The 26,997-nt window shown below is 46.3% G+C and overlaps 1 protein-coding gene across 2 annotated transcripts in view; it reads left to right on the top strand.

Annotated features, from left to right (window-relative positions):
• Nucleotides 1-26,997, top strand: part of REV3L (REV3 like, DNA directed polymerase zeta catalytic subunit) — a 1,079,635-nt gene that overhangs the window by 49,616 nt on the left and 1,003,022 nt on the right. The window lies entirely within an intron of this gene.

Below are 26,997 nucleotides of genomic sequence, written 5' to 3'. Positions count from 1 at the left end.
GGGCGGCTGCCTTTGTGTGTGCCGGTCTGCGGGCGGCTGCCTTTGAGTGTGCCACTCTGCGAGCGGCTGATTTTGTGTCTGCCGGTCTGCCTGTCGGCTGCCTTTGTGTCTGCCTGTCGGCTGCCTTTGTGTCTGCCTGTCGGCTGCCTTTGTGTCTGCCTGTCGGCTGCCTTTGTGTCTGCCTGTCGGCTGCCTTTGTGTCTGCCTGTCGGCTGCCTTTGTGTCTGCCTGTCGGCTGCCTTTGTGTCTGCCTGTCGGCTGCCTTTGTGTCTGCCTGTCGGCTGCCTTTGTGTCTGCCTGTCGGCTGCCTTTGTGTTTGCCTGTCTGTGGGAGGATGCCTTTGTGTCTGCCGGTCTGTGGGTGGCTGCCTTTGTGTCTGCCGGTCTGTGGGCGGCTGCCTTTGTGTCTGCCGGTCTGCGGGCGGCTGCCTTTGTGTCTGCGGGCGGCTGCCTTTGTGTGTGCCGGTCTGCGGGCGGCTGTCTTTGTGTGTGCCGGTCTGCGGGCGGCTGCCTTTTTGTGTGCCGGTCTGCGGGCGGCTGCCTTTGTGTCTGCCGGTCTGCGGGCGGCTGATTTAGTGTCTGCGGGCGACTGACTTCTTTTCTTTCAGTTAAAGTAATCTTACAGTTGATCTGTCAGGGGAGACTTCTATTTTTTGGGTGGGCTGTCTGTAAATGCATGCTTATATTCAGACATTATTAAAGTTATTTTTTTAGGTAACCTCAGTCTTGTTTAAGTGCCATTATTTGCATATTGAAGTGTTTACTTCAAAAAGGTTGACTTACCCCAATGATAAGGTACTTTTTTCATAAGAGAACACGCCCTACTGATGATGTATGTGCATTAGCTACCTTCTTGTCTTCTCCCAACATCATCTGTCTGCTGCAGCCTTTACCCATGCCCGTCTTTCTATTGAAAGATGTACATATGTTTTTTAAATGTCTGTCTTCCAGTACATGGTGACTTAGGAAGCCCATCTACAGATGAATACTGCATAGGTCTGTCTTTGTCTGTCAATTTCTTTTGGCATACCTGTCTCTGCAGCTACCTGCATTTGCCTTTGTAGCTGTCATTCGAAGACTAGCTATGTTTTTCTACATATTTACTGCTTTGCCATTTCTGACATTGTAGCTGCTTGCCCCAGTTATCATCAGACCTGACAGCCCCTTAAAAACTGTGCATCCATCAGCGTGTTTATTTTCTGGAGATCTTGCTTAGTGGAACCTGTGCAAGACGACGCTTTGCTCAATTACCTTTACTATATATTACCCGCATGGAAAGGAAACGGACGAGAGCGGATGTAATAATCGCTCTGTCAGAAGACAAAGAATACCGAGGCGTGCAGAGATTGGCTGAAAAAACCTTTAGTCTCTGAGCACATGACAGTGTTGGAATGTTTCCCTCCCTCCCGCCATCCTTATTAGTATTGCTAGACTGCACCGACATATTTTGTACAGTGTATTTTATAACATATTGTGCGAAATATTAAATGTCTGTCTTCCTCATTCTTGTTTAGTATTTACCAGACGGCACTGGTGTATTTTGTACAGCATACTTTGCAAAACATTGCAAAAATGTGATGTTAAGAAAGCACTATGTTAATAGGAACTGTTGCTATAACAAGAGTTCTAGTGCTAATTGTCTGCGGACCTACACTATGATTAGGTATTTTTCTACCTTAATTCTCACCACTTTTAATGTATTTGATTGTGTTTGTTTTTCTCTTCGCCTTCCAATTCTCAGTCCCTACCATGCCATTCTTGGCTCCTTCAGAGTTCCACTCTTCATTAACCTATGCCAGCTGGGGATAGATATTTCAGGTGTATTTTTTACTCCTCGCTCCTCTTTCATCTCATTCTGCCGCTCGATGTGCGTATGTACCTGATCTTTGTTCTTTATCAGCGTGCCGCCTTGGTTTATGCTCCTGCTCTTCCTGCCACCTCGGTGTGTACATCTGCCCTCCCTGCCAGCTCCATTGCTCGCGAAGGGTTCACACCCTACAACTGCCACCATTTTTCTAGATCATCACTCGATTTTCTGGGCGATTTTGTAGAACTAGCTTATGTTAGAATGAGGATGTTAGAATGAGGGAGTAAGATAAATGTAAGATTTTATTTCAGTGAGCTGGCTTAGAAGCAGACAGTCCCTTCCACCTTGGTGTGTGCACTTTCATTTCCTGCTGCCTTGTGTGTGCACCTCAGTATGCACCCACTATGCCGGTTTCCGTCAGTATGTACCTTGGCGTGCTCCATTCTCTTTTTGTCACCTTGTTGTACCCCCACTCTTCTTGCCATCTAAATGTGCCCCATGCTTTTTTGCCACCTTGGGGTACCTCGGTGTGTCTATGCTCTGCTTGCCACCTTGGTGTGCCACCTTTGTATGATTCTACTCTTCTTGCCAGATGGATATGCCCCCTGCTCATGCCCCCTGCTCTTCTGCTAGCTTTGGTGTGTGCTCCATTCTCTATCCCACACTCCCTACCCCCTCACTATGCGCTCATCCTGTCCTTCCCACCCCTTTTCGCAAAATTGTTGTCTGTCTCTTAAGTGCTTATCCACAGTCACTGCCACCTGGGAGTGTTCCCTGACTGTTTGACATCTTCATGTGTGCATGCACTCTACTCACCACCTCTGTGTATGTGCACCACCTGCTCTTCCTGCCGCATGGGTATACATACACCTGTTCTCCCTGCCAATTTGATGTAAACCTGCCCTCGCCCACAACTTCGTTGGTAACTGCCCCCTCCCCGTCGCTGGCCCAATCTTGCTGTTGAAGGCACCTTTCTCTGCACCTCGACCATTCCAGTGCGCTTGTCCTTAGAACTTTCCCTATGTGTTTATAAGGTGCTGAAAATCAATGTGTTATTTTGCGTAAAACGTTTTCTCTTTTTGAAGAAGTCTATAAAACGTGCTTTGTATTTACAAGTACCTGCTACTTAGTGTATTTGGATCAAACGTTACTGGAGAACTACATCATAGTCTGTCTTTCAAATTTTTGGAATAACAAAATCATGGAAATAAATCTCATATTCTTACAGTGAGAGTTGGCAGAAGACATTTGTGACGTTTGTAGTTCAGTTTCGAAAGCAGCCTGTTGAAATTATTTATTTGTTTTTTTGGGTTTCGCAATACATAGCATCAACAACCCAGATTGCAATTCAGGGCAGACACAATGCATGGTCACATACCAGTGGTCTTCAGGGCGCAAGAATGCAATAGAGAAAGGACGTTGCGAGGGGATGGGTGGTGGAATGTGGGGGGAAGAAGAAGGATACAAATTGAAGTTAACCAGTAACAGTGCCACTCAGTGCAGTCTACACTCTGCGTTGGGGATAGGATCTACAGCGTTCCAACAATGGAACGGTCATGACATCAGCAGTAGTTATTCGAGCTAGTAGGGGTGCGTCATTGAGAAGGGGAGGACAGGCAGGATCGTTGCGGAATTTATTTTAATTATATTTTGATTCGCCTTACAACATTAATGAAAATATATAAATTAAATAACTAACGCTTAGACTCCGATGTTATAGTAATATTTCAGAGCCCCTTCAAATTCCGAGGCCCATTTCCCCCATACCTGTGATCGCCACTTCCCTCTGCTGCTAGGCCACACCTGCTGTTCCATCCGTTCACGTCCTGTCTGGTCATCTACATGCATACAGTCGGAACATATCTAACCAGTTCAGGGTCCTCTCCACTCATTCTGTCTCTTCAGAACTGTCTGATTCACTTTGCAGTAGTGAGAGTGCTTGGTTTCGCTCCACTGTTTTAGATGATTCCTAATCCGAACACACAGGCTCCACCGGCGCCAGCACAATAGATGGCCTGCCACTGGGCTGATGCTCTACAACTAAGGCAGTTAGCTGGGAGTTTTTACAAAAGTAGGCAGTGGAAAGGTAGTGCATGGGTTGTCCATTGGGGAAACGATGGTATGTGTGCTGCTGTGCATTTTAATGTATAGTTACTGTCCTCCTTCATCCACACCAATGCTTTAAATGGAAAAAAATAAGTGCTGGTACTCATTAAATTGAGTTGGGGCGTGGCTAGTGGGCGGGATTAGAGGCGGGTGAGAGATGATGATAGAAACACATCTATTGAGTATTCGTTTCCCATGCATTGCCCTTGACAGTTGTGTCAAACTCACCATATGTGAAGATTAACAGGTACATATGCTAATAAAGGGTGGTGTGAAGTACTTCTGGGAGCAATGTAAGGCGCTTCTAAACCCTGAATGCAGCCAAGCCACCAACAGTACTATTAGCCCCTCTGGGCTAAGGATCAATGTGCACAAGGACGAGAGAGACTGGCATAGCATCATTAATAAGAAGTATTAGACGCACTGCTTTTCAAATACCTCCTGGGTGTCCTGATTCTCTTCCTCTCTGATTTAGTTTCTCTCTCACACACAAACATACACACAACCAGGCATAAGCACACAAACAAGCAGACAAATACTCTCTATCAATCTTCACATCTCTAATCTCTCGATTCCCTCCCCCACTCACTTCTCTCCCATTAGTATCCATTTCTCTTGCTGCCCCACTCTCTTTAACCCTAAAGTATCCTATAATCCTCTACTATCACTCTTTCTATTTCTAATCTGCCATCTCCGTGCCTCGGTTACTCTTTCCATAGCCGTCTCGATCTCTTCCCCATCTTTGTCTGCACTTACCCCTTCTGTCTCTATTTTTTCCACCTTTAAACTCTCCACTGCTCTTTCTGTCTCTGGCCCCTCACTCTTTACCTTCTTTCACCGAATTCTCCTTCCTTTTCCCTCGACAGAAGGGCACACGGCCGGAGAGCTTGCAGTGGCTGGTAGTGAGCACTGCAGGGTCGAGAGCATGTGCTGAGTCCAGTAGGGCAGAGGTCAGGGGAAGAACAATACTGGCCTCTGATGGGCAGGTGAGTACACCTCCTCCCATCTCAGGCAGGCTGCGTAGGCCATACCCACCACCTCATCCCTGTCAATATCCCAGCAGGTGGACAGGGGTGGGGGTCGAATTGCAGGAGCAAGTGAGTCAGGCCTCGGTGGGAGGCCAAGCGTTTAATGGCACGGTCACTTATGCAGGCTCTCTTCCCTCCCACCCATTCAGGCTGCACACATCACGGTGCCCCTGGCAGCCGATGTCCAATCCACTAACAAGACGACCCAGCATGGTGACCCGGCAGGGGTGGTTGAGGACAATATGAGCTTCGGGAGCAGAGGCCCACTTACCCCTGTGGCAGGCCTCCAGCAGGCGCCATAACGGCAAACATGCTGCGAAATAAACGGCCCACAGCTGGCCCTCAGGCATCGGCTCAGTGCCCATCTGATAAATCCAAGTACCGGTACTCTCCTTGGCACTAGAAAAGTGCCAGTACTCAGCTTGGTAAAAACAAGAAGTGCCGGTACTCGGTACCTGTGAGTACCGACCCATTTAAAGCGAAATTCCACACACAGTGGACCCACCCCCTGGATTTGGCAGACTGCTGCAAGTCCAAAAAGAGTCTTACTTCAGTGTTTTTGGTGCACAGTCTAAATAACTGACCAGAGGTTTTTGGCATTTGAATACCGTTCCATTGGCATCAGGGAGAGGTTGTAGCCTTACGCCTAGAGTGGTCGACCTCGAAGCTGGGTAACCGGGTTCGAGCCTTGCCAACGACGCTCAACATCCTGTGATTCTGGGCAAATCACTTAATCTCCCCGTGCCTAACAAAAATGAATGTGTCCATCTGTAACGAAACTGGTGCTCATGTAAAGCGCTCTGATACCCGATGTCTCGGGTCTAGTTGGTGCAATATTAAACTCTTCAAAAAAAAAAAAATATATATTTTTTTTTTAATGGGAGCTCATTTGTCTGGAGCCACATTCATATTCTTGGTTATATGTTTTAGTTCAGCACCTCACGTAGTTTTCTCCTAGCTTCTTTAACTAAACATATGTATATTTCACATCTTTCCTCAATTTACCCTTCCTAAATATACCTCTGCCTCCCATTTCTTTTGTCACCACCCGCTCTCGGCATAAGTGTATACAGCATCCTGTAACCTATCCTGTTGCCTTCTCTTCTCATTCTTGTACCCTCTTTCTCTCTCATGATTCCCTCCCCTTACCTGTTAATGCCTCCCATTGCTCTTTGAGGTGCACGCAGGACAGCGGATGCACTATACCAATAACTTTCAAATATTAGAATTGAGATAACATTAAAAAATCAATTTAGGAAGAACAAAAGGAGTTATGCGTGCCTTATTTATTCTGTTTATACACTTAGCATATGTTTAGAAAGGTTTTTCCCATCCTTTAGACCTTACTAGACAAAGCCCTATGGTCGGAACTTAGCCCAATTAAATCTTATGGTGGGATCTAGTTAGAGGGTACAGATATCAGGCAGTATCAATGCTTTGATCAGAATATCTATCTTTAGGCTGATGGAGTTCTTACTAGGTACATAAATATATATTTTATTTTTAGATATTCTCCTGCTGTATGTTTGAAGCTTGGACCATTATCTTATTTACTTCCAATTCAGGCCATTGGGCCTGATGAACATAAAAATTTCCAGAGTGAGTAAAATCCATACGAAGGAATAAATAAACTAGGGGCTATCCAACATACATCTGCCTATCTCCTAATTGCTGTATATATAGGTTTATTTCACTGTAGTTAACAACGCTAAATAAAACCTATCTCGGAGAGATCTATCTGAGGACTCTCCATCCACACTACGACTTATGTATTGATGGCACTGATTGTTCTCTATTCATTGTGAGTATCCATCCATAAGGGATGTTAGTGGCAATATCCCCGGTGCAGTCAAATAAACTAGAAGTATGTACAGATCGCTACATTTTGAATAATACAGATATATGTTTGTTTTTGCAGAGTAGGCACTACCTATGAACTAGACGATTGACACAGTACCCACATCGGTTAAGCACGTTTCCCGAAACAGTTGCATAGGTTATTACATCTTTCACCTATCTAGAACCAGATAGAACCCTATAATTAACAGGGCAGTCCTATCTCAGCAGATTATCATTGGCTCTTCTTTTTCCTTCTCTTTGACTTGACTACAAACGGGCTTCGCCTGACGGTTAAGTATCTTTTGAAACCGTGATTTTAATTCCAGTATCCAGATCCATTTCCTGCCCATATATAATAGGTAATTTCACTCTACCTTTCGTGTGAGTCTAGCATGAACCACATATGGGCGCATAATGGAAACCTTTTCATTAGTAGTTAGACTTTAAGAAAGTATGGGGTTAGTCCCCAACATTGACTTTTAGCTCAATAATAGTGGCACAAGGGTGCATTGTTCTATTCTGTTTCTATTGCTTTGGGGTATAATGAACTGCATTTGATAATCACGGTATCGGGTGGTTATACTGGTCACATTGCATCTCAGGCATGATGTTTCCATTCACCAAATGTTTTTAAATTTGTATATAATAGAACTCTCCTTTAAAGAAACTGGCACTGAAATAAAAGTTTACCATATTTAGAAGCATGACCTGCTCATAATAAAAGAGTTCTTCATTTCAGGCTACAAATAGATTTATGTGCACATTTATTCTTAGTCCATATCTATTGTATATTTTGTCATAGAGTGAGTTGAGACTGTCTCCTGATGAAGGTATCCAAGCCGAAACGCGTGTAGTGTTTCTACCAACCGCCAGCCTTCGGATTATTTTTCAATTCATCTGCTCCTCTCTCTATCAACATGTGTAACATATATTGAAGTCATTTAATTGGCTCTGTGTCCCTTACATGTTTATGAAAATATTTTTCATGGATATGTGACTGTGTTGTATTATGTTTTATATATACATTAATACTTATCAGAAAATCAACAACATTTTAAAAATTATTTTGAGTAAGAATTCACTTTAAATAAAGAACCTTTTGATAAATCTATACAATCAAAACAGAGTTATGTGTATATATTTATCATAGTGCACTTTTCTGCACATATTATTAATTGTTGATTCGTGGCCAGAAATGTATAACCTACAACTATAATTTGCATTTAGCATTTGTCTTCCCCCTAGTTCTATATTGTTTACACATTGTGCAGCTTGAGAGTTAAACCAACTTAATTCTTCTTGCTTCATAAAACGCCCCTCATAGTTCCTAAAAATCCAGTCTCTGTAGTACATATAGCTTCAAGTTTACTGTGAACATTACCAAAAAAGAAGTTCCTTTATTGTTATTTTTCTTACTTTTCAGTGTAAATTCTTATCTGAGACAGTGCTGCTCCTGTTTTTGGATATGACTTGGTGTGGTTTCTTTCTCGAACCATACCATTCTTTGCAAGGGCTCTTTTCATGCTGCAGTGATAAAATGGCTGGCTGGTTTTGAAGACTACGTTTCTGTTGCCCGTTGTTTAGACATCTCATCTGTGATTTGATGGTTTGTCTTTCAGTTGATTTAAATAATTGAGGACAATTTTTGAACTTTCATACGTTCATGCATGTATGGCAGTATCTCTCATGGTTTACCTTGGAGATCCATGGATGAAGAATACCTGTATGAAATTGAAACCAGTCATAAGACCCAGGAATTCTGATGGATTGATGCACGTATTGTAGTCTCTCTCATGGTTGTCATTGTCCTTCGAGATCCATGAATGAAAAATACCTGTATGAAATTGAAACCTGGCATAAGACCAGGGAATTCGCATGGATCGATTCATTGTCTGGAACAATGACATGGTTCTGTTGGTGTAGTGTTTCATACCCAGCGCATGCCCTGCTTTGGCCAAGAAGCCTCAACTGCTACGATGTAGCTGCCACTTAGAACCTCTTACCCCATTATTTTCAATTTGCATCAGCTCCTGTCAGTGTTTCTCACTCTGCTTCTCAAAATAGTCTTGTTGAACTTTAAATTGTTTAATGTTGTGTCTTGGTGGCTTTATTGATGAAGGTCCAACGTTGTCTAAAATTTAAGACTACTGTCGTATGAGTGGAAAGCATAAATAAACTGAGGCTCTTGTATTCTATACTGAACAATTCTCATTCTTAAAGAGAATCTTCTAGTTTGGGGGGAAAAACTTCTTACACCTGTCCTGCCACGAAACCTTTCTACAAAGTGCCTGACATTCCATCTTTAATGTCCGAGGTCTCAATGGCATATTTGTACCATGAAAGCTTCCCCAAAATCAGTAACACGGCTGCTGGGTGACTGTGTTCACTGAGTGCTCAAGGGGTGAGTTTTATAATTCTTGCCATTTTTAACAGCTTGTTTACATTAAGAGATCCTTTTTAAGAATGGCTTCCTGAATGTTGATCTGAGCGTAGTGTGAACTCAAAGAGAAGAGTATGCGTCTCAAAGCACAAACAAGCTTAAAATAGAAAAATGAAAGGCGGTTTATTTGGAGAGCTTTCTCTATAATGGTAATTTAATGTACCATAGAAGAACCGTTTGTCCTCCATGATGTTAATGATGTTGTATTTCCTATTTCATATTTGAATATTAAGTGCAATTTTCATGATCCCACAAACCATGAATCCTTTTGGGCGTTTGCTTATTTCTTTTCTCCATGACTCTGATGGAGAAGATGATGGCTCACTTGAATAACTCAAGGGCAGACAGGTACCACTTGCAGCATCTTCATTATGCCTCCCTAACCCACGATCCAGTTACCATGAGGCAGACTTGCCCAAGACTCCATTTCAAACACAAGGAGATGATGGGCGGAGTGCTGAAACTTTTCAGACACTTACCCCCAGTCACAGATCTGGGCTGAAACCATCATCGTTCTTTAGCTCACTTCGCCACCCCAGTTCAGACACAGCTATATGCAAAACAGTCTTGACCCTGTGCCTCATGGGAACAGTCCAGCCCAAACTGCCAAGCCATAACTTCCCTGGACCGTAAACAAGGATCCTGGTTTGTCACCCCAAGTGGGACGGGTATGCCCAGACTTGGGTCCTGTGCTCTCCATGCCACTGGAGTCAAGCTGTCCTGGCTGATGAGGGGTGAAATACCGAAACTGGTCCTAGGATGCTTGTTTCCAGTCCAGGGAGGACCTGCCCTGGCAGTTCAGGCTGGACTGTTCTCATTGGGCAGAGGGTCAATACTGATTTGCATATGGCTGGGTTCAAACTGGAATGGCATGGTGAGCAAAAAAAACGATGGATTTAGACCCAGATCTCTGTACTGTGGTGAATGTATGACATTGTTTTGCATTCTGTCCATCAATTGTTCTTTTTGCGCAAGACTCCATTTCAGCCGCATAAAAGTTTACTTCTCACCCCTATAAAAAGCACGGGGTTATTTCAATTTAGACTTCACTCACTAGACCTGCTAGAACATGTATGCCAGAATGAATGGTGTAAATGTAAGCACTTTCATAGTGCTTGTCAGATGAAAGCAAGGTTTAGAAAATTCTCCGCTATCTGGAAAAAGCCTCAAAGGGAACTATTTATTTCTAAGAATGTTGGCACGGAAGAATAAGACAATCCCACATGAGACTGTTTTTGTAATTGGTGATCCCTACCAGGCTAATCGCTTTCTTACTTTCACAATCGCCTTCTCTAAAGTTTTCTTACCTACAGAGGACAGCAAATAGTGAAATGCATAGAATGAAAATATTTATAAAATGGCTATACCTATCCTTCTTCCAGACAATATCGCCAAATGTATGGTTGCAAACAGCTTTTGGAATGTTGGCTGAGATCAACAGACTTGCAAAACCCCTCCTTGGAGTAGGGCAGGAAAAGTTGTTTCATTTTCTGTCGCTTGGCCTTCAAATTGTTTCTTGCTCCGATATTTTAGCTCTCCTTTGTTTTAATATAATTGCTCTCTGTGTCATTTAAATTACTCTAATACCACTTGGTTCACTTACTCTATAGAAACCATTTAAATAATAAAAAAAATATTTAGCTAAGCCAAGAATTTTTAACAACACAATGTTAAGTATGAAATACCTCCAATAGAGCGGTCACTGCTACTAAGATTTCCTTCTCTTTCGACATCCTGCATAGTATCACTCTTCTGTCTGATTTAAGATGTTCCTGACCAGTTTATGACCTATTGGTTTTCCCTGCATCATTCCCGGGCTAAGCAGGAGTAGGCACAAGGGAATACCATGCTACGTTTTAAAATGTCTTCCAATGCTCCCTTCAGAGCTGCCCAAGATTTAAGACTTGCAGTTTGACTTTCCAATTCAGTCCCTCTAATAAAATGAAAAATTATGATTTTGAGATGTTCAGCAGTCCAGCTCCCAGAGGTTAACTTTACTTCCCTTAACTGACAGCATCTAGTTTTTGTCACCACTAACTCTTACAACCAAGAATTTCATATGTCAAAGCATAGTTAACCCCTAAGACCACCACCATTTCCCTGTATGGATTTCTGGTCGGGGGTTAAATATTAAACATTACTACAACTAGGTGCCTTGATTGTAGATCCACTTGAAATTAATGTTCAATCCAAATCTTTTGCGTTTCATGTGACGTTGCTGGATTGGCTTTGCCTGAAAGGCAAATAGCCCTTTGAGTCCAGTTGTTAAATGAGTGGGGAGCAATAACCGCGCCCTCCAGCTTTGCCTCTGCAGCAATATCTAAAATTCTAGTCAGTGACCCTATTAAATCCTAATGATTTGTCCTGACGATTAGACTATGCCTGAACCACCCCTTTCTTTGGGTCTTTGTCGAATTTAGAAGCAAAAGACTATCCTATTTAGATCAGTTGCAGGGGGAAGCCGTAATATTATTTGATAAGTGAGGTTGCGAAAATTGAAAATAACTTTTGAACTTGTTTGCTTATCTAAAGCTAATGATAGTCTACTGGACACATTCTATTCCACATGGTCTAATGATACTGGGAGTTAGGATGATGAACTCAAGTGGGCTGAACATGTGCATACCGTTTACATCCAGCACAGTGTTTTGTTTCCCCAGACGGGCCCTGCATAGACTGCACCGTTCGTTTTCTTTTCTGGAGGACCACAGCAACTGGAATAATCTGTTTTTAAATTCGTTTTTGCCATCATAGTCGATATCCCAAAAATAGTTACCATCATCCGAATCATTAAATGTATCAACAACATTTTGAGACTATAGAGTTGTAATGTACACTTTTATAATATGTGGTCCAAGAGGAGACGAACACTCGATTAAAAGTGAAGAATCTTAATCACCCACAGGGTGTTCGTGTTGGAATTATGGCTACAGCTGTGCATTGTATGCAGACAGCATGCTTTTATAGTTCGGCTGGCCGTCTGCTGCCACTCCTGATATACCTCTCTCTCTCCGTTTGTAAAGCACTGCAGAAACTCGTCCTGCCTTGTGCGCATACCCTGGCCGCAGCGAGCAGCCTTGTATTGCATCGGCCGCGGCTCTTTTGGTGTCCTTGGTGCGTCATAGCGTGGCACTGTCATACATGTGGAGCACATTGAGCAGCTCCCTTGAGTGAGGCTAGTTGAATTAGCAACAAATTCCTGCTGTGTTGTCGTGTTGCTTCTCTTGCAATTCCTGAAACCGCCGCAGCCCAAGCACACGTCACCTGTTGTTCATTAACCAGGAGCTCATTGGCGCGCCTCCTCCGACTCTGCCGTTGTATCGCAACCGTTCGTGATACATATTTGCGTATTTTGCTGTGACTGGAAGTGCGCACGCGGCTTTCCTGCTTGAGAATACGGAGCGTGCTTCCACGTGGTTGGAAGCCAGTGCTTATACAGTGGCTTCACCAGTGACACCGCTGTTGCCAAGCAACTCTTCCCCTCCCCCACCGCTGCGCAGCAGGCCGGCTATCGCTGCTGCGTAGTTGTGTTGGTCTGCAAAAGGATGGCGAGCCGACCTACCACGTGCACCTTTCTTAGTCTGGCAACATTCGAGACTCGCTGTGTGAGGGTCATAATGTGAGCCCTGAGGGCAGCTTTATTGACGTGTCTGTTGAACTCCCTGGAGACGTTAGCGCAGAAACCTGTCTTTCATGGATGAAAAATCTCAGGGGATAAAACACGTTCGAGCCATGGGTTAGATGGTGAGTCGCAGGCTTCTCACAATCAGCTGTTCTGAGCTGTCAGTCTGTCTCTGGCATCCTGATGTTGCACTCCCCAGCTTCACACTATGGTTGTGTGAACAAGAGTTTTGTTTGGCAGTGACAGTAGCAGTTCACGGCCTGTGATATTTACTTGGGAGGGTATATTTTTCTATTGTACTTGGTAGCGTGTGTCAGTTGCCAAGCTTTCTTTTTATGTCATTTTATATCATTCCTTAAGACTATCCACCTTCGTAATGTCTTTAAGAAACTGCACCTGTTTCACTGTGCAGGAGTCCAGGACCAGTTTTAGCAGTCCAAAGTGGCCCTTGTAGATGTTCATAATTTAACACGTGGTTACATTTAAGCAATTTAATATGTGGTTACATGTAAGCGTGATGTCCAAACCACTTTACCCAATGTTGTGCCACCAAAAAAATAAGCATTGGCATAGCCAGTAAGTCTCGCCTTTGGGACCTTATACGTGTTTAGCTATGCAACAGTTGCATCACTAAATACTTATAAGGTCCCAAAAGCGAGACCTATTGGCTATGCAAAGCGGCCCTGCGGCCGCGAAAGTGAAAGTAATCGCGGTAAAGCGCGGCGCGCGCGCCCATGCACGTGCACTGTAGCTCTAGGCTGGCCTGGTAGCACTTTTTGGAGCCCTCTCAATAAGTCTCCCCAGGGCGAGACCTAAAAATAGTAATTCGTACATTAGTAAGGTTGGTAAATATTTTCCACATCACTCCAAACCATTAGTTCGAATATAATTAATTAATCTAATTAATAAAACAACATGCAAATTGGGTGGGTATACACATTTTTGCATAACCCGCTCCAGCAGTACCATACCACAAAGAATACATCCCCAGCTTAGATTGTCCCTCATTCTTCGTACTGCCATCTTATTTGTACTGTAACTGGTTGGGGTGGATTTAGACTCTGCCATTTTCTTCTTTGCTATCTCTGCCGCGACTTCCCCAACTAGTGCCATCATTTCTCTCTCTCGCCCCCACACATGTACACACACGCAGGTTTCACCATAGAAAGTTGTCACAGCTGGCTTTGTAAATGCTTGCTTTTTAGGTCTTGCTTAGGACTGTGCATGGGCTGCAGCTTGCAGGGCATTTTGTTTATTAGAAGGGGCTTGTTGACCACCCACTGCTTACCATTTTTTGACTTAGTTATCCTTCTTATTTGCTGCCTTCTAATTGGCCAGCATGTGTCAGTTTCACTTCCTCATCTTTAGTTTCTCTCTTCTGTGGAGCAAGTATTAGTAGCTTCATTTTGATTAGTGTCCGTCCGTTGCTAACACTGTGATTGGTGTACTTTTTTTTTCTTCCCATCTCATTGATGAGACCTATTGGATTTGCCAATGCTTGTTTTGTATCAGGTATAGGATTGTTATTATAGCCCATGTGTACTTTGGATTTGACAACCTCTTATGAACTACCTTCAAATGAAGACTGAGATTTTTTGATAGCTGTTTATGCATCTTCATTGTCTTTGATATGCTTCTGTTTCTGGGACAGCTTACTTCACTTCTGTCTCCGTCATAGAATGTTTCACTGGAACCAGCACTGGCAGCGCCAAGTTCTGTAGTGACTACCTCCAGATTTTCACTAATACTTCCAGGTAGAAAAGCCTCTGATAGGGGCAGAAACCCTCACGTTCAGCTCTTCCCCTTAATCTTTAAGGCATGGCTCCTGGTTGAAATTTATATTTGTGTGATCCCTTCCTTTTTAAGTCTGGCTTGAAATCGCAATTGTTGCTGATGTTTCGTAATTAACACAAAGAGAGCTTTAAGAAGTACCCTCACCTAACATTGTCGCCGCTTTCCTGACCCTGGCTGCATGTTTGTGCTGTGATGCATTATTGAGTGATTAGCACTATGCTATGCCTCAAATCTTCTAGTAAGTGCTCCTCAACTTGACCCACCTACCCCCAAGCATGCAAGATGCCGCTGCGGGAGGTCCACATTTATTTAGCATATGCACGGAGGCCCCGGCCTGTCCCTGGTAGTGTGACGCCTAGAACATGTTCTGTGACCTGGAGTAGCAGATCAAGCATGTACACACAGCAGGAATAGTACTTCTGTCCATGCTCTTGAATCAAGTAGAGCAATGGTGATAGCAAACTGAGTTTTGTGAATCTTTATTATGACACAGACCGTTTCTCTGGGTCAAAAGAGGGCTGTCTGCTGACCCCTCTCATGCACATATCCACTCTTAAGTGAGCCCCAGATTCATGAGCTGATGGTCGATGTGAATGTTGAGTATATGTGTATGTGCAGGGAGTGTGTAGCACATGTATGGTAGTAGGACTCTGTGTGTGGTGAGTTTGAGTACTAGAACTAGTTAGATTTTGTAGGACCTCAGGTGTAGCCTGGCACAAAATGGAGAACGGATCTATCTTCCCCAGACAGTGGAAGCATATTCCATGCAGAGGGTGAATGAAGATAAAGACATTCAAAAAATGAAGAAAGATGGAGACCGGGCTGCCTCAGCAAAGGCCCCCTGGTTAGTTCTTCTTGCGCTGTCATTTGGTAGGCATAAGTTTATAGGCCGCAGTGTACGTTCTTCAAGGTGAAGACGTTTCTAGAAAAGCAGTTCCCTTTTGCCTATTCCGGATTACTGCTTCTGGAAGGCTGGTGACAGCTAGGAGCACAGATCTCACACTCCATTGTTCAGTTGTTTTTGATACTCCTGCTTTCAACCAGAATCATTGCTACCCCCTTTGAGAGCTATCACCTTGCACAAATTCTGTGTCTGAGGAGAAAACAGAAAATTACGTTTACTTGAACCGCAGAAAGGGTGTGTAGGAAAGTAGTATCTGCTTTTATGGTTACCCCCACTTTTTGCTTGATGTAATGTGGTTTCTGACAAGTCTGACTGGAATCCTGCTAATCAGGACTCCAGTCTCTGTGCTTTCTCCCCTAAATGGTAATGGTAAGTACTTGGGTACATGCCAGATTGGATACTGGGGTATCCTCATCAGTCCCTAGTATATGATTCTAAGGTACCCATGGCATAGGTCCCCCATAGGCTGAAGCGTGTATTATGCCACCTATGGGAGACCATTCAAACTATCTCTACAGGTCTGCCATTGCAGCCTGTGTAAGCTGGTGCTAGCACCACTTACAATCGATATAGGTTTCCCTATATCTAAGGTCACTGCACTGAAAAACCTATAAGTCACCCCTACAGCAGCCCTTTGCAATCCTGAAGGCATGGTGCTTGGTTCTAAGTGTGAGGGTGCCCCTGTTTGAGCAGGACACCACTACGACCTACAGAGCCCATTCTCCCAGGTTGTAAATGAGACGGCTATATGACATATAGAGGGGCACCACGTCATTGCGCAGTGACAATCTCAAAACTGTCTGCAACGAATCCTATCCTGTTTGGTATCAAACATGTTAGAATTATGAAACATACGGTATGATTCCATGGACCGTAAAGCTCCTTTGGGAGACCCTCTGTGCTCCTAGTACCAGTCTCCCAGACCCAGACAGCAAGCCAGGGCTGCTGCCGGCCTGAGACCTGTTTCTGCCCTCCTGCTGCTGAGCCAAGCTCGGGCAGGGAAAGGCAGAACAATAGGCATCCTGTTACAGGGAGCCACCTCCCAGACAGGATTTAGTGTATTGGGGCAGGGTGGGAGCGCTTGCCAGCGCCACATAGTCTGCTTGCAGAGCACACTTGTTGCCCTCCATGCATAGTCCAGTTCAAACCAGTTCAGGGAGCAGTTGGCTCCCGCTCTGGCGCGAAACTGGACAAAAGACAAGGGAGTATGCTCCCCCTTGTCCAAACCCTCCTTTTGGGAGCGACCCCTGAATCGTACCAACCCTTTTGTTGGGGTATTTAAGGGCTTACCTGTGGGTGGGTCCCTAGATTAGTCGTGGGACAAGATTGATTTCAGACACCATTTCTTCAGCCGTCTGGGCACTCTGGACTTCACTGGACGTCGCTCTGGGCATCAAGGCTGCAACTAGGAAGACTCCTGCTACTCCTGTCGCCCTGCTAGTCTACTTCAACGTCTGTGCTTGTGCACCATACAGGAACCTTCTAAGGCCTGTGGGCATCCAAGACACCTGAAGGAATTTCACTTGAAGTGAAGGAGTCACTTCCCTGCATCTGCAGGCACCGCATTAAGTTGACCGGTCCGCTGATCCTGAGCTCCCACGGACTCCGAAAGGTTCAGCAACACAGGTGGTGGTTCTTCACATCCCTTGAGGCTTGCCCTGTCCTCTCACCAAGTTTGAGGCCAGTATCCCTCGTCAGAACTGCAGGAACCAAACCCCTGTGCTCCTCAACGACTTGCAGTTGCAAAGGCTTGTTTTCTTTCTTCTATCAAGATCTTCCGGCTCCAAGTAGCCCCCACCTCAAGCATCTCCAGTGACCAAGATCTTCCTCCTCCCAGAATCTCTTGCATTGTGAGCTTGCATCTTTGGTGAGCTGCCCGAGGTCCTCTTGCCACTCCAGTTACTCCAGCTTGTGCGTCCCCTTGAGGGTCATCTTCGTATTCTTTGGGCTCCCCTGATTTCTATGGCCTGCCATGTCTCCCCTTCTTTTTGGTGAGTCCTCTTGACCTTGATTGTCCCGACATTGCACCTTTCTCCACTTCCACGTTGGTTACAGTTCACAAGGCTGGTTAGTGCACCTGCTAGGCACCGACCACATGACATCCGATGTGGGACAGCTCGTGTATGGCTCCTGGTCCTCCACAGCGTCGCCTGGTCCACATAGCTGCAGCTCTAAGGTCACCGTCCGCTCCCCTGCAGCACTCTACATCTGTGGGCATTCGTCTTCCGTGCCTCTTGATCACTCCTGAGTGGCATGGACTCTGTCCCCTCTGCGTGCAGTTCTTCACATCTTGAATCCACCTTTTGGTTCCACCGGACACTTTCACCCTCTCCAGCAGCAGCATCTTTCTAAAGTCCCCCATTGGAATCGGCGGCGGTTTCCGATGCCACTTCACACCTATGCACCCGGCTTTCCTGGGGCAGGCATCCTGGTTCCTAAGGTATCCACGGGTGGGGTGGCTCTCCAACCTTCCGTCTTCCACAGGGTTTCTTCAGGGTCTGCGGGGAAGGGTCCTTCTTCTTTAAAATTGCAACCGCGACTTACCCATTGAATTGTATTGGTCATGTGGTCGTGTTCCCACTTAGCACAAAACCTCTCTGGGGCTCCTAGTTACTTACCTCGGGTGTTTCCTTGGGTCCCCGACACTTCTACATCTTATGGGTACAATCTTGACTCGAGTCTTGGTACGCATTCCACAAATTTAGTATATGGTTTGGTTCCCCCCCACCCCCCGGTGACCACTGTGTATAATGTGCTACTTACCTGTTATCTATTGAAAAGTATTGTGTGCATTGTGTGTATTTCCGGCTAGGAGATACCTATATGTGTTAGTGAGTGTTATATAGCAGACACATACTTTTATAAATAAACTGTGAGGTTTTTTTCCCACTTTATCTATACCCATAAGATTGTTCTGGTAAAACAAGCTGCTTAACACTCCTTGTGGATTAAGCCTGGCAGCTGCTCTCCACAGCTACCACTTAGAAGAGTTTTCTAAGGTTGTCGAAGACCACTAAAATCACCATAAGGGTTGTCTGGATTGGTGCAAGTTGCCCATTTACATAAGTGTACACCATATATCAAGCCAGATTCTCACAGGGTGTTCTTGGCCCAGTTTGCAGAGCCGTAATAGAATGGACCCAAGCGCAGCATTGGAAAACTATTCCAACCACTGGAGGGTCACAGGCCCAAATTTGCACTTTATAACCTTCAAAAACTCCCGCCCCCACTGGCCCAAGCCAGCAACACCCTTTACACTACTTACTACCTGCGAACCGGAGAGAGGTGCAGTGGCCGCTGAGGACTCGTCTGCCTCACCTCTGGGGCAGCATGCTGCTACCCAAGGGTTGCTTTTCCACTCTGGTCCAGTAGAGACCATAAGTGACCAAGGCCCTTGTGCAGCAACTGCAGCCCCATGGCCACCAGAAGGTGATGGTATTGGCTCGTTCCACGTTGCACAGAGCTGTTTTATGGCTTGATCAGACAGGATGAACAGGGCAGTAGGAGTAACAGCAAGGGTAGTTATTTTATTAGGTCTGGCCTTTGAGACACTTTTAGTTTAATTGCCAGACTATTAAAAAGAAAATCAAACATGTTATGCATAGAAAAGTGCTTTTGGTTAGCAGCTTTATCCATAGCTCAGACAACTGTCGTTCACATTTATTTCCATCCACGACGCCCTAAAGCATGGAGCAGTGGGTCAGATCACTCTTCCCATTGGCTCCTTTCCATTTGAGTGACTGTACAAAGCCTGTCCACGTTGTTCACAAAGGTGACCAAAAGTATGCCTTTTTATATTAACTTGAAATGCCAGCTATGTAGTTTGCCTGCAGTTGGGGTGCCCAGTTAAAAGCTGGTTTCTTTTTTATCTCCTTAAAGTTGGTATAAAGTCTTTAAGTGACATTGTAACATTGTAGCTGCCTGCGATTTGAGCGAGTGAAAAGGTAGTGATTTATTTGTATTTATTATTATCTTGTTGACAAATAATAAAATGCATAGCACAGTGAAAAAAAGCCTTAGGATTCAAATAGAATCACAAGTAAAACGTATTTTTATTTTTTGAGCACGTCTGAAATAAAAAAAATATAGCACCAAGAAAGGTCAGGCTTATTGACTTTGCATACGGTTGTTTATTTTGAGAGAGGAGATACTGGGTTAAATTTGAGACGAGTGCACTATTTTCCAAAACCATTGTTTAAATTGACATCTTTGCACCTGGTGGAAGTGTTCCAGTCCCTCCTGTTGCTTAATACGTTATTCTTTGTAACAAGTTTTTATCCAAAATTAAAATGGGGGTCCTTGCTCTCCTTCATTTTAGGTGATGCCATGTTTTTTCTCTTTAGCTGTTCCTATCATGAAGCACCTTTTAAAAATCAGTTTAAGCTAAACATGATTCTAAATGAAAACTCTAAAATGTTTCTTTAAGTTGGGCTTAATTTCTCTTGCTAATTCAACAGCATGTGTATAATTGAATAATTCTAGCTTTAACTCCACACACAGTCCTCCAATTTGAGATTGATAATGCATGAACATTTTGCAAGATGGATATACAGGGTTTATGGCGCTGTCTCCTCTGCATTGAAATGTGTGTGGGTTAGTTAGCTTGCAGTTTGAGAACAGACCATTTTTAGGTCTTGTCTAAGACAGCGCACATGCGCTGTCGCTTGCAAGAGACATTTCTTTCTACGAGGGGCTTGTAGCCTGCCCATTGCTTACCATTGGTCGGCTTTGTTCTTTCTCTTATTTGCTGCCTCCTAATTGTCCAGCACATTCCAGTTTAAGTTCCTCTTTTGTGTGGAGCATGGACCAAGTACTGATTGCTTTTTTTGATTAGTGTGCTTCTACAGTGTGCGCTGTGCTTGAGGTTCTATATTTCTTTCTTCTTCCTTGTCCATGTTGCTTATTGTTGTCCGTGTTGCTTTTTCCTTCCGATTTCCCCCACCCATTGTGCGTTTTGTTTCTCTCCTCCACCCGTTCTCCTTGCTGCTGCTTCAGTCCCACCCTTGTTGTCCGTGTTGCTTGTTCCCTCCCACTCTCCTGTTGTCTGTATTTCGTTTTCCCTCCCGATGTCCGTGTTGCTTCTTCCCTCCTGTTTTTCGTGTTGCTTCTTCTTTCCCACCCTCCTGTTGTCCGCAATGCTTTTTCACTCGCGTTGTCCGCAATGCTTTTTCACTCGCGTTGTCCGCAATGCTTTTTCACTCGCGTTGTCCGCAATGCTTTTTCACTCGCGTTGTCCGCAATGCTTTTTCCCTCCCGTTGTCCGCAATGATTTTTCCGTCCCACCCTCCTGTTGTCCGCAATGCTTTTTCACTCTCGTTGTCCGCAATGCTTTTTCCCTCCCGTTGTCCGCAATGCTTTTTCCCTCCCGTTGTCCGCAATGCTTTTTCCCTCCCGTTGTCCGCAATGCTTTTTCCCTCCCGTTGTCCGCAATGCTTTTTCCCTCCCGTTGTCCGCAATGCTTTTTCCCTACCACCCTCCCGTTGTCCGCAATGCTTTTTCCCTCCCACCCTCCCATTGTCCGCAATGCTTTTTCCCTCCCGTTGTCCGCAATGCTTTTTCCCTCCCACCCACCCGTTGCCTGCGTTGCTTTTTCCCTCCCACCCACCCGTTGCCTGCGTTGCTTTTTCCCTCCCACCCACCCGTTGCCTGCGTTGCTTTTTCCCTCCCACCCACCCGTTGCCTGCGTTGCTTTTTCCCTCCCACCCACCCGTTGCCTGCGTTGCTTTTTCCCTCCCACCCACCCGTTGCCTGCGTTGCTTTTTCCCTCCCACCCACCCGTTGCCTGCGTTGCTTTTTCCCTCCCCCCACCCGTTGCCTGCGTTGCTTTTTCCCTCACACCCACCCGTTGCCTGCGTTGCTTTTTCCCTCACACCCACCCGTTGCCTGTGTTGCTTTTTCCCCTCCCACCCACCCGTTGCCTGCGTTGCTTTTTCCCCTCCCACCCACCTGTTGCCTGCGTTGCTTTTTCCCTCCCACCCACCCGTTGCCTGCGTTGCTTTTTCCCTCCCACCCACCCGTTGCCTGCGTTGCTTTTTCCCTCCCACCCACCCGTTGCCTGCGTTGCTTTTTCCCTCCCACCCACCCTTTGTCCGCGTTGCTTTTTCCCTCCCACCCACCCTTTGTCCGCGTTGCTTTTTCCCTCCCTCCCACCCTCCCTTTGTCCGCGTTGCTTTTTCCCTCCCACCCTCCCTTTTGTCCGCGTTGCTTTTCCCCTTCCACCCTCCCGTTGCCCGGGTTGCTTTTTCCCTCCCACCCTCCCGTTGCCCGGGTTGCTTTTTCCCTCCCACCCTCCCGTTGCCCGCGTTGCTTTTTCCCTCCCACCCTCCCGTTGCCCGCGTTGCTTTGGACCTCCCACCCTCCCGTTGCCCGCGTTGCTTTTTAACCCCGCCCACCCTCCCGTTGCCCGCGTTGCTTTTTCCCCGCACACCCTCCCGTTGCCCGCGTTGCTTTTTTCCCGCCCACCCTCCCGTTGCCAGCGTTGCTTTTTCCCCGCCCACCCTCCCGTTGCCCGTGTTGCTTTTTCCCCGCCCGCACACCCTCCCGTTGCCCGTGCCCGTGTTGCTTTTTCCCCGCCCACCCTCCCGTTGCCCGTGTTGCTTTTTCCCCGCCCACCCTCCCGTTGCCCCTGTTGCTTTTTCCCCGCCCACCCCCCCGTTGCCCGTGTTGCTTTTTCCCCGCCCACCCTCCCGTTGCCCGTGTTGCTTTTTCCCCGCCCACCCTCCCGTTGCCCGTGTTGCTTTTTCCCCGCCCACCCTCCCGTTGCCCGTGTTGCTTTTTCCCCGCTCACCCTCCCGTTGCCCGTGTTGCTTTTTCCCCGCCCACCCTCCCGTTGCCCGCGTTGCTTTTTCCCCGCCCACCCTCCCGTTGCCCGCGTTGCTTTTTCCCCGCTCACCCTCCCGATACCTGTGTTGCTTTTTCCCCGCCCACCCTCCCGATACCTGTGTTGCTTTTTCCCCGCCCACCCTCCCGATACCTGTGTTGCTTTTTCCCCGCCCACCCTCCCGATACCTGTGTTGCTTTTTCCCCGCCCACCCTCCCGATACCTGTGTTGCTTTTTCCCCGCCCACCCTCCCGATACCTGTGTTGCTTTTTCCCCGCCCACCCTCCCGATACCTGTGTTGCTTTTTCCCCGCCCACCCTCCCGATACCTGTGTTGCTTTTTCCCCGCCCACCCTCCCGATACCTGTGTTGCTTTTTCCCCGCCCACCCTCCCGATACCTGTGTTGCTTTTTCCCCGCCCACCCTCCCGATACCTGTGTTGCTTTTTCCCCGCCCACCCTCCCGATACCTGTGTTGCTTTATCCCCGCCCACCCTCCCGATACCTGTGTTGCTTTATCCCCGCCCACCCTCCCGATACCTGTGTTGCTTTATCCCCGCCCACCCTCCCGATACCTGTGTTGCTTTATCCCCGCCCACCCTCCCGATACCTGTGTTGCTTTATCCCCGCCCACCCTCCCGATACCTGTGTTGCTTTATCCCCGCCCACCCTCCCGATACCTGTGTTGCTTTATCCCCGCCCACCCTCCCGATACCTGTGTTGCTTTATCCCCGCCCACCCTCCCGATACCTGTGTTGCTTTATCCCCGCCCACCCTCCCGATACCTGTGTTGCTTTATCCCCGCCCACCCTCCCGATACCTGTGTTGCTTTATCCCCGCCCACCCTCCCGATCCTGTGTTGCTTTATCCCCGCCCACCCTCCCGATACCTGTGTTGCTTTATCCCCGCCCACCCTCCCAGACGGTGTCGCTTTTTCCCCGCCCACCCTCCCGATACCTGTGTCGCTTTTTCCCCGCCCACCCTCCCGATACCTGTGTTGCTTTTTGTTGCCTGTCTTGCTTTTTGTTGCCTGTCTTGCTTTTTGTTGCCTGTCTTGCTTTTTGTTGCCTGTCTTGCTTTTTGTTGCTTGTCTTGCTTTTTGTTGCCTGTCTTGCTTTTTGTTGCCTGTCTTGCTTGCTTCCTGCTCACCCTCCCTTTGTCGGGCTTGCTTAGCTCTCTTGCTTGCTTCCCTTACCCTACCGCAGTCTGTCTTGCTTGCTTCCCGCCCATCCTCCTGTTGTCCCTCTTGCTGCTAGACTTGCCCACCCTCCCGTTGTCCGTCTTGCCTGCAACCTGCCCACTCCCTTTGTCCTTCTTGCTTCTTCCCACCCCCCCTCCCGTTGTCCTTCTTGCTTCTTCCCTTTTTGAGCGCTTGTTCCAGCCCCCATCTTGTTCTTGGTTTTCAAGAACTCTATGGGAGTACTTCGCGACCAGACTGAGGACCGAGATTCAGATGTGTACTCACGTTAACGTAACTAAGACTATTGAAGCTGGATACGGAAGTCGCGATTCATGGATACTTTACCATATATGCTCTTCCAGACTGATACACCGTATTTCCTGCTTTGGTGGCCAGGACGGAAATAGAACTGGTCCTAAGGCTACTGTCCTGATTTGTATTCACCGCCTTGCCCTGAGGAAGTTGCGGGCACTCCCTGGCGACGAAACACGTGTTGGCTGGACCAACGAAAGAGAAAGAAAAGAAAAAAGAGAAAATATAATTAAACTGCAATACATCGTGGAATTGTTCTGTTTATATTCTGTGGATAATATATCTATACATGATATGATGGTTGTGCTCGGGTTCTGATAAAAACTCCATGGGGGTACTTGTGTTTTCAAGTAATCTCCCTTGTACACATGCACACATAGCATTAAAATGCGTGTACATAAACAAATGTATTCTTTGAGAAGTTGGTAAAACACAAACAGCACTTGTTTATTTTTTTGTTTTGCATGAGCCAATGGTATTGGAGCCCTTGTTCCGTCCTCCATCTTGCCATAGTGCTAACACCAGCCAATGGTATTGGAGTGCTTTAAGTGCTCATCTGTTACATTACACAGTGACACTTTCATTGTTGTAGGCAGGGGGAAAGCGCAAGTGATTTGCCAATAATCACAAATTGTTCAGCCGACCCAGAGATTCAGACCTGGTTCCCCAGTTTCCCTGTCGACCGCTCTGGCCGTTACGCCACATCCTTGTTTCAGTTCTAAGCTCCTCAACTGTTTCTCATTATCACTTCCACATTTGTTCAGCAAGACCCCCGTCAACACTGAACAAGCATTGGCAAACCCAATAGATCTCAGTAGTGCCCGAGCTATTGGCCTTATCAAAGTGAATGTCTTTTAGCCATATTGCCGAACAGCACTTCTGCTTTTCACCATGGCTGAAAGTCACTGAGAAAAGCACTATGATGCGGCCTGTGCAGTTCACGTCATATCGCTTTTTTGCGTTAGAGGAGCAGGACAATAAATTCAAAATGGGGGCGAAGAGAGACTGCATCGGCTCAACATCCTATGATTCTGGGCTTTAAGTAACTTTGGGCATGCTGAACAGCAGATGTGCTGCTAGACAACATTCACATTGACAAGGCCAATAGCTTGGGGATTGCCAAGACCTAATGACTTTGCCAATGCTTGTTTACCCTCCCATTGTTCGTGTTGCCTGTTCCCTTCTACCCTCCCCTTTGTTTTTTTGTTTGATCTTTTTATTGTTTTTTTTATATTATCCATAACAGCAATATGTGATATAGCATTATACGTTTTGCCATGTACATTACATGCATATCGAATCTGCAATCAACTTTAGTCAAGTAAAGCAGCACGGTCCATACATTAGCACATCCAAAAACAGAGATTTTAACGTATAAAGTGAGACTAAACAATCTGCTTCGTCCTCCCCCGTTGCATTAACTCTACAGTATCCTCCCTTCTTTGCATCCTTTATCACGCTGTCATTGCAGTATCTCGAGTGTAATTCGTAAATCAATATATGTAGTTAAGCAACAACTTAAACTTCCACAGGTTACATCATTAAACAAAGGCATCCCCCATATACATACAGTGCACATATGTAAAGTGTCATATACAATATTTATCCCTGTTTAAGATCTTATCCCCTTCCACTGTAATCCTGTTAGTATGGCATTAGCCGTCCCATACTGCGCTCATCCCTTGTCCAGCCCTAACCCAGACCTACCCCTTGTCCATCCTGCCGCGTGGATAAGCTGTTAGGGTCTAGTTGTACTTTGAGCCGCAGTGTCGTGAGAATTGTGCCCCAGCTTTCCGAAAGGGGAAACTTCCGCAGACCTAGAGTATCCTCTCTCCTGAGGGACGCACCCTCGTCTGCCGCCCAGTCCAGCATTGAGCTGGCCCATACCAAAAAGGCAGGTTCTACCCTCCTCGCTTCGTCTATTTGAAGCGACCAGCGCGGACCATGTCACAGTGTTTTTTTTTTAATAGACTTTTAGCCATGCTGCACTGCAGCCGCGCTGCTCTACAACATAGCTAAGAGATATTGGCAAAGGCAATAGCTCTCGCATAGGCAAGTGCTGTTGGTTTTGCCAATGCTTGTAACCAGGCCTCGCCTAGATAGTGCCTGTGCTGTCTCTTTGGGCCCTCATGTTTTTAGGTCTCGCCTAGCTATTGCATTTACGCAATCGCTATGCGAGACTCTAGTAAGAGGGGCATTTCAAAGTGCTCCCAAAAGTGGATTGCATGGCGAGAACGCGCACAATCGTGTGCATCGTGCCGCCATGCAATCCGTTTGGGGAAGCGCTTCAACCCACTGGCACCCTCGGCATCATACTTCAAAGGGTCCGCTCCCCCGCCTGGAATGCGCACCCCCGCAAAGCGCGCGCGCCACGCTCCGCCGCGTCTCGCCGTAATTGTAAACGTATGACAAATTTGCTTTCACTTTCGCGCGGCGGGCGCTCGCGTTCCGGACCACTTTCGAAGCCGGGCTTGTCTTGTTTATTAACAACACAGGCACAATCTCAGAGTAAGGGAGCGCATCACGCCAGCTTCACTTTTAAGAATATCGGCCACGCCTTTAAAAAAAGATTTGTTATGCATGGCTCGTAAAACTTTTTCAAACGAACTGGCATGCCGCGTTTCAGCTGGATCAATGGCGGCCACGCACCTTTCTTATAACACGGCTCGCCACATCATTTTTTATTGAAATGATACTTTGTTATGCAGCGGCACACCACACTTGATCTTCATGGCAGCCGTGCACATTACTTTTTTAGCTACACGATGTTCACTTTCTGAAATGTATAAAGCGCGTCATCTGAAGCTGGCAGCTCTTCTCAGCAGACTATTATGTATGCGATTTGGTGAGTGTGAAGAGTTTCATGGCACTAATCTACACTTCCGGCCCATAAATCCTTTGTGGATGTTATATGCCCTGTTTTCCGGTCTGGGATCACCTAACTTCCTCTTTGGCCTCTCTTATGAAACCTTGGCATTCCGTTTCTTTGTCTACGACTTCCTATTGTCTCTGCTTTGCATGGATTCTACGTGTTTTTGTTTCATAGACTCAACGTACAACGACACGACAAGGCCATCAATGAAGTCTGTCACAGCTCCCCTCCCCCTTTTTCTGATCTAACTTTATGAAAACCCAGTACAGTGGAGAT

The sequence above is a fragment of the Triturus cristatus genome, chromosome 6, assembly GCF_964204655.1.
Source record: "Triturus cristatus chromosome 6, aTriCri1.1, whole genome shotgun sequence".
In the NCBI taxonomy this organism is placed as follows: domain Eukaryota; kingdom Metazoa; phylum Chordata; class Amphibia; order Caudata; family Salamandridae; genus Triturus; species Triturus cristatus.
Note: the sequence above shows the minus strand (reverse complement) of the source record. Positions and strands in the feature narration are given on the sequence as shown.